The sequence below is a fragment of the Pinus tabuliformis genome, chromosome 7, assembly GCF_031772625.1.
Source record: "Pinus tabuliformis cultivar Carrire ecotype Pingquan chromosome 7, CPIR1, whole genome shotgun sequence".
In the NCBI taxonomy this organism is placed as follows: domain Eukaryota; kingdom Viridiplantae; phylum Streptophyta; class Pinopsida; order Pinales; family Pinaceae; genus Pinus; species Pinus tabuliformis.
In genome coordinates, this window is record NC_142293.1 from 1,409,108,570 (window position 1) to 1,409,116,062 (window position 7,493).

Here is a 7,493-nt window from a genome sequence, read left to right on the forward strand (position 1 = left end):
ATAAATTAAAGGCTAGATTCGTGGCTCAAGGATTCTCTCAAGAAGAAGGCATCGACTATGAAGAGAAATTTCTCCCACAACAAGGTATACCACGATCCGATCTCTGATGTCTCTGGCAGCATCAGTGGGATGGAAGGTACATCAAATGGATGTCAAAACAACATTCTTGAATGGTACCATAGATGAAGAACACATAGAACAACCATTGGGATTCGAACTAAAGGCTAGAGAAACCCATGTGTGCAGATTGAAGAAGGCACTTTATGGCCTCAAGCAAGCTCCTAGGGCATGTTCTGCTAGAATCGATGCATACTTGCAAAGGTTGGGTTTCAGGAAAAGTATGGTAGATCCCAATCTCTACATCAAAGTAGAGAATGTTGAGCCTGTCATCATTCTTCTATATGTAGACAATATTCTAATAACTGGTGATGAAGAAAGAATTCAAGAATGTAAGAAATTGTTGGCAACTGAATTTGATATGAAGGATCTAGGACTTATGCATTATTATTTGGGACTAGAAGTTTGGTAGGAACCAAATGAAATCTACTTGGGACAAGGAAAGAATGTGATCGATCTATTGAAGAAATTTGATATGATGGAATGCAAACCCATGAAAACTTTGATGATCAGAAACTTGAAAATGTTAAGGAGTTCTGAATTCATTCCAGTGGATCCTACTAAGTCAAGACAACTGATTGGCTCCCTGATGTATCTGGTGAATACTTGACCAAACATATGTTTTGTAGTAAATGTTCTCAGTCAATTTTAGATGGAGCGTAGACATGATCATTGGATAGCTTCCAAGCATATACTGATATTTGCAAGGAATTGTCCACTATGGCCTGAACTATAAAAAAGGAAAATATGTTCATCTAGAAGGATTTACTGATTCTGATTGGGGAGGCAACGAGAATGATGGAAAATTTTTATTTTAGCTTGGGATCCTCCATGGTTTCTAGGATGAGCAGAAAGAAAGAGACAATGGATTTAAGTAGTGTTGAGGCCGAGTACATTGCAACCTGTAAAGTGAGTAGGGAAGTGGTCTGGTTAAGGAAGTTGTTATCTGATCTGTTTGTAGAACCATTAGACCCACCCATAATATATTGTGGTAATTCCAGTTGTATAAGATTGTTTGAGGACCCAATATTTCATGGAAAGACGAAGCACATAAACAACAAGTACCACTACATTCGAAAGTTGGTACAAGATGGTGTACTAAAGCTGGAGTATATCCCCACCGATGATCAAACTGTTGATATTTAGACAAAATATCTTCCCAATAAGAAGCTTGTGTATTTTAGAAACAAGCTTGGATTGGTTGACATATCTTCGCTAGTTGAGAGGGAGATATAGACACATCATTCTTCTCTTCATTTTAGAAGAAAGAATGGAGGATTGAGTAATCATATCACTTCCGATACTCTTTTAGGATGTGATAGGGCATCAAAGATAAGAGTAGGCAAGAGGACTGATATTCTTTGAGGGCTGGGGACCCAAGATAAGAATAGTCCTAGAAGATCATACTCAGTCAACTCCCCGGTGGGTATGTACCTTGAGAGACATTGATGAAGGTGTCTATAATCATTGGTCTTACCAACATTGTGCTCTAATCTATTGAGAGATAGAGCTATTAGTCAAGACCTTTCTATGTGACAATGCTGGTTATAATGATGCTATACAGATGGATTACTAGTCCGAATCTTCTTATGAGATCTCTTCAGTATTGAGAATAACCATATACCATCTATGAATACCTCCCTAGTTAAGAGGGAGCATTGAATAAAGTGTAACTAGGTTTGGTCTTCATAAATACGAAATGTAATTTTGATTCTTGTATTTTGTAAAAGAAAGAAAAATGATTATTATTATTATTATTATTATGAGCTTGGGTTCCTTTCCCAAGAAATTTGTTTTATAGGTCAAGCACTAATTGAAAGTGCTTCTAGGGTTTTCCTAGGTAAAGAATTCAAATAGGGACATTGGCATAATATGAAGACCCCATTGAGCATATTGTAAATTGTAAAAGTAACTATTTTTGTATTTTACTAAGCCTTCTAAGACCAAGTCGGCCTAGAAGCTGGATTTCATACCCCTTGAAGACGGAGACAATTCGACTTCACTTGGACACATTCATTCCTCTCTTTCTCATGTGAAGGAAGAAGCATAAAAGGGAAGCGAAGAAGGTAGAAAAAGGGGAAGAAGTGTTTTGGGTTCCTCTCTCTCTCTTTCTCTCCACACATGTGAAGAAGAGGGCTGAAATTTTGCATCTTTTCGCTAGGGCTTTTGTTTCCGAGCTAGGGTTTATGTAGGTTTTAACCCTGTATAGAAATTATCTGCAAACGAATTCTTAAAAATAGAAAATAAACAATGGCGAGAGCATAAAATATAAAATAGATATACACAGACATTTTCCCCTGGATCTTAAAACGGGACTACCAAATTGATTTTTCATTATATTCCTTTCAATGTTACAATACATATATATACATGCCGAAGCATCCATAAACCCCAATCCATTAACCCTAGATTATAACATAACCGTAGTTCCCTTGAATGGATCTAAAAAACACCATGGAAAGAAAACCATCATGCCCAAAACTATGTGCGAAATCCATGCACAAAACTATAGGTAGGTCTGCCCACTTAATATAGGGTGCAATTTTCTCTCCCCGGGGCGCTACCCTGGACCTCGTGCAGGGGGAAATATCCACCCTGCATACCCCCCAATACGGGGGGCATCCGCCCCCTTTGTGACCCCATTGCTGCGCTCGATGCAACACACAGGGTGGTCTAATGCCCCCCTTGTGATCCCCTCATGCGTGGGGTAGTCATGGAAATAATATAACACACACCCAACATTCTCCCACTTGTTTTTTATTTCCACATGGGACCACAGGCGAGCTTAGTCATTGATCCATCCCTACAATGCCCATTGTTTCTCTACACCAAGAGAATTTATCAATGCTCACAAACTTTGTCAATGCATCTACAATATTCTTCAAAGTGTCCACCTTTACCAACAACACCTTTTTCTCCTCAACCATATCCTTCACAAAGTGATATTTGAACATCAATGTGCTTTATATTTGAATGATAAGAAGGGTTCTTTGCCAAGAAAATTGTACTTTGGCTGTCACAGTCTATCCTTATAGCTCGTTGTACTAACCCTATACTTAAACACAATCTCTAAAACCAAATTGCTTCCTTGCTTGAATGAGTGGCTGACATGTATTCTGCCTCTGTAGTTGAAAGTGCCAATACAAAATACCTCTTACCCATCCAACTGAATCCACCTCCAAATATGCTAAACACATACCCACTTGTAGATATTCTCTGATCCAGATCTCTAGCCCAGTTTGCATCAACAAAGCCACGAATGTCCAAAACTGTGTCCAATCCTGGTCTTCCTTGGTGGCACAAACCATAATCACTAGTGCCACGCAAATACTTGAAAACCCGCTTCACTGCTGTCCAATGCTCCTTCCCTGGTTTTGACATAAACCTTCTCAATACTCCCACTACATGTGCAATGTTTGGTCTAGTAGAAACCATTGCATACATTAGGCTATCGACTGCACTTGCCTATGGAACATGGGACATGTTCTCTTCCTCTTCTTGTGTCTTGGGACACTGTTCAACAGATAAATTTATACCTACAAGAATAGGAACCTTCACCGGTTTCCTATCCATCATATTAAACCTCTATAGTATTATCTTGACATACTTCCTCTAGTTTAACCAGAGCTTCCTCTTTGCCCGATCTCATTTAATTTCCATGCCCAAAATATAGTTTGCAGCACCAAGATCTTTCATGTCGAATTTGGAGGAAAATTGGGTCTTCAAATCCTGGATAATTTCTTTGTCATTTCCAACCAACAACATATCATCCACATACAAGCCTAGATAAAGAACACAGTCACGAATTAGTTTAAAATACACATAGTGATATGCTTTTCTTCTGGTGAAGCCAAGTCCCCATATAAATGTATCAAATTTCTAATACCACATCTTTAGTGATTGTTTTAACCTGTACATAGATTCTTTTAACTTGCATACCAGTTCTTTCTTACCCTTCACTGCAAAGCCTTCATGTTGCTTCATGTATATCTCTTCTTCCAGATCCCTGTGAAGAAATGTTGTTTTCACATCCATCTGTTCTACCTCAAAATCAAAAGCGATAGCAACATATAAAATTAATCTAATAGGAGATAACTTGACAACATGAGAAAAAATATCACCAAAATTGATTCCCGACACCTAGGAATAACCTTTTGCTACTGACCGAGCTTTGTATTTCTCAACCTTTCCTTCTGCATTCATCTTCTTCTTAAACACCCATTTGATGCCAATGGGTTTCCTTCCATCTGACAACTCCACTAGATCCCAAGCCTCATTTTTGTGCAAAGATGCCATTTCATCAACCATGGCCTCTTTGCAAAGTTTTCCATCCTCTGAATCTACTACTTCCCTGATAGTTCTGGGATTATCATCAGTAATAGACAAAGAAAAGTTTGAAAAAAAGGAGCTGGAATATACCTTTCTAACTGCCTTCTTTCTCGAACTGATCTTCTTGCAGCTATAGTTTGTAGTTCTTCATCTTCTGATTCCTCTTCTGTTGGAGAGTATGATTCCTCCTCCTTTAGCTCAAACTCAATCTTCTCATGTTCCTTTGGTAGGACTTCATGTTTAATAACATCTTCACCTCTCTAAACACCACATTGCGGCTGTACACAACCTTCCTTGTTTCTAGGTTCCAAAGATTATAACCTTTTAAACAATCCTTATACTTGCGTCCACTTGAATCCAAAACAAATCTGATACCAAATGTAGGTTTTAACCCCGTATAGAAATTACCTACAAACAAATTCTTAAAAGCATAAAATAAACAATGGTGAGAGCATAAAACACAAAACATATATACATAGAAATTTTCCCCTGGATCCCAAAACCGAGACAACTAGATTGATTTTTCATTATATTTCTTTCAATGTTACAATACATATATATACATGCTGAAGCATCCATAAACCCCAATCCATTAACCCTAGATTAGAACATAATTGTAGTTCCATTGATCATATTTACAAAATACCATGGATAGAAAACCATCATGCCCAAAACCATGTGCGAAATCCATGTAGAAAACCATAGATAGGTCCACCCACCTAATATAGGGTCCATTTTTTTTTTCTTGGGGCGTTTCCACGAACCCTATACAGGGGGGCTACTGCCCCCCTCCATACCCCACTACATGTGGGGAAACCCCTATGACCACCCTGCACGTGGGTTAGTTTTGGAAAGAATATAACACACACCCAATAATTTCGTTATGGAGGTTTGATATAGTGAAGAAGAGTTGAAGGAAGGGCCAACAAAATCCACTTCTAGATCTAGAAGTCAAAGTAGGTGAAGCAAGGAAGTTGGAGGCAAAGAAGAAATAGTTCTAGTCCACACGTGTGAAGTAGTAGCTGATGTTGGTGGCCGAAGTTGCAAATCTGCAGTTAGGGCCGAAAAGCTGTGGCTGGAGGTTGAAGTAGTGTTTTTGTAAGAGATTTTGCTGGGTTTGGAAAGAAGTGAAGCAATATTACTCTTGAGAAGTTGATCTTGGTATTGGAAGGGCTTCAATGTTGGTCAAGGGTCTCGGTATCCGTCAATAAATAATATATAAGAAGAGATGAAGGGTTTTCCTCTCAAGAGGAGAGGTTTTTCCCTGGCTTGGTGTTAATTTTTGGTATGTTCTATGCTAGAGCAATTTATTTAAATTTTGAAAATTAGCAATCACATCAGCATTACGATAAACTGCAGATAGAACATAAATATAAAACGCAGAAGACAAGCCAAGGCAAGAGGACACAAGATATGGCGCGAGCCAGGGACAAACCCCACAATGTGTGGGGAAACCCTTTGATCAAATCTTCTTTTATCTTCAAATTTCAACAAAGAAAGAGAGAGAGAGAGAGATAGTACAATTACAACAGAATTCAACACTTTGACTTGTCTAGATCTAAGCATAGATCATCTCCTATAACGACGAGATCAGTTGAAGACATTCTGCTTCAACTGATACCTATCATCGCGCTGCATCGCGTCCTCTAGTTGCACTACTGCATATTGCCCCATGTTGCTGTCCAGGTATCATTATCATGCTGCTGCCCCTGCTAATGTATCATTGGGCTGCCCATCCACATGATTTCATAGTGTTGCCCATCATGCGGCTGCCCATGCTTCATGTATTCATTGCACAACCCATCTACAGTATATCATGTTACTGCCCAAGACTGCATTATATATATGTGCCCAGATCATACAACGTTATTGTCCAGATCATAGATGCTGCTCATAGATATACTGAGATCATCATTCATCACTACTTTGATGAGAGGTAAGATTATGATCCTGTCTCTTACCTTCGATGAAACTGACACTCTTTGCAGAGTGATCACTATCACTGCATATAGGAACATCATCTAATATTTCAAGTTACCGCTGTACAAGATGTATGTCACCGAAATCTTCTTTATCCAACCAAAACCAAAATCTGTTGTGATCATAGCACATTGAGACTGCTACAAGTAGGCCGAGGGTCATGTAGACTACCAACGTGAAGATAGATGTGCCCAGATCACATACATTCTTCTCTACTACACAGGTATGCTGAGTTTGCGGCTATGCTTGAGTGCAGTTATGACTGCATATAAATATCTCTGTATTCTGTGTATAAATGTCTTTATGAACAAAGTATAAAGGCAACCATGACTGCGTATGATTACAGTGTTTAGGGCCACGTAGCTGTTGTTTAGGGTTGCGTAATGGTGACACCTTCACACTGCGTTTGGCAGCTACAGGTCTCCTTTTAACTGTGGCCAAATCTCCTTGACATTATAATGACGACAACTTCTTCCATGCTTGACTGTTGTTATGTCTGCGGCTCTTTTATGACAACGGAGCAGATTAGGGCATCACACTGACGGTGAATGAATGTCTTCAAGATTCAATACTACATGAGTGATGTTACTGAAGAGCAAAGGAGATCAAATCATTGAGCCATAAATCGAATGCCATTTATAATGTGTATACTTATTATTAATCAACACATAGTAATGTGCCATGGATGTAGTGTCGGTGCGATGCCCTTAATGCAATGACCTGATGCCCAGAGATCTATGTAATCTGAGACTGTAGTTGTTACAGACGTATAAGATCAATCTGAGACTTAACTTTTGTGGAATACAGAGAGGAACCTTCCGAAAAGTCTCAGTTCAACCTATTCGAGATCATGTTCAGATCAGGTATGCGAGCGAAGTTCTGTGGATTGAGCAAGCGAGTCTTGTGGAGTGAAAGTCCTGTAGACAGAGCATAGTAGTCCCAAATCTTAGAACCGAAAAAGAGCCATGTGGATTGCTTCCATGCCAACGTTCAGCATTCATCGATGTGCGTATAAGAGTTGTGTTGTTGGATTCATTATAGATTAGGGCCTGCGTGCCTTGTATCCA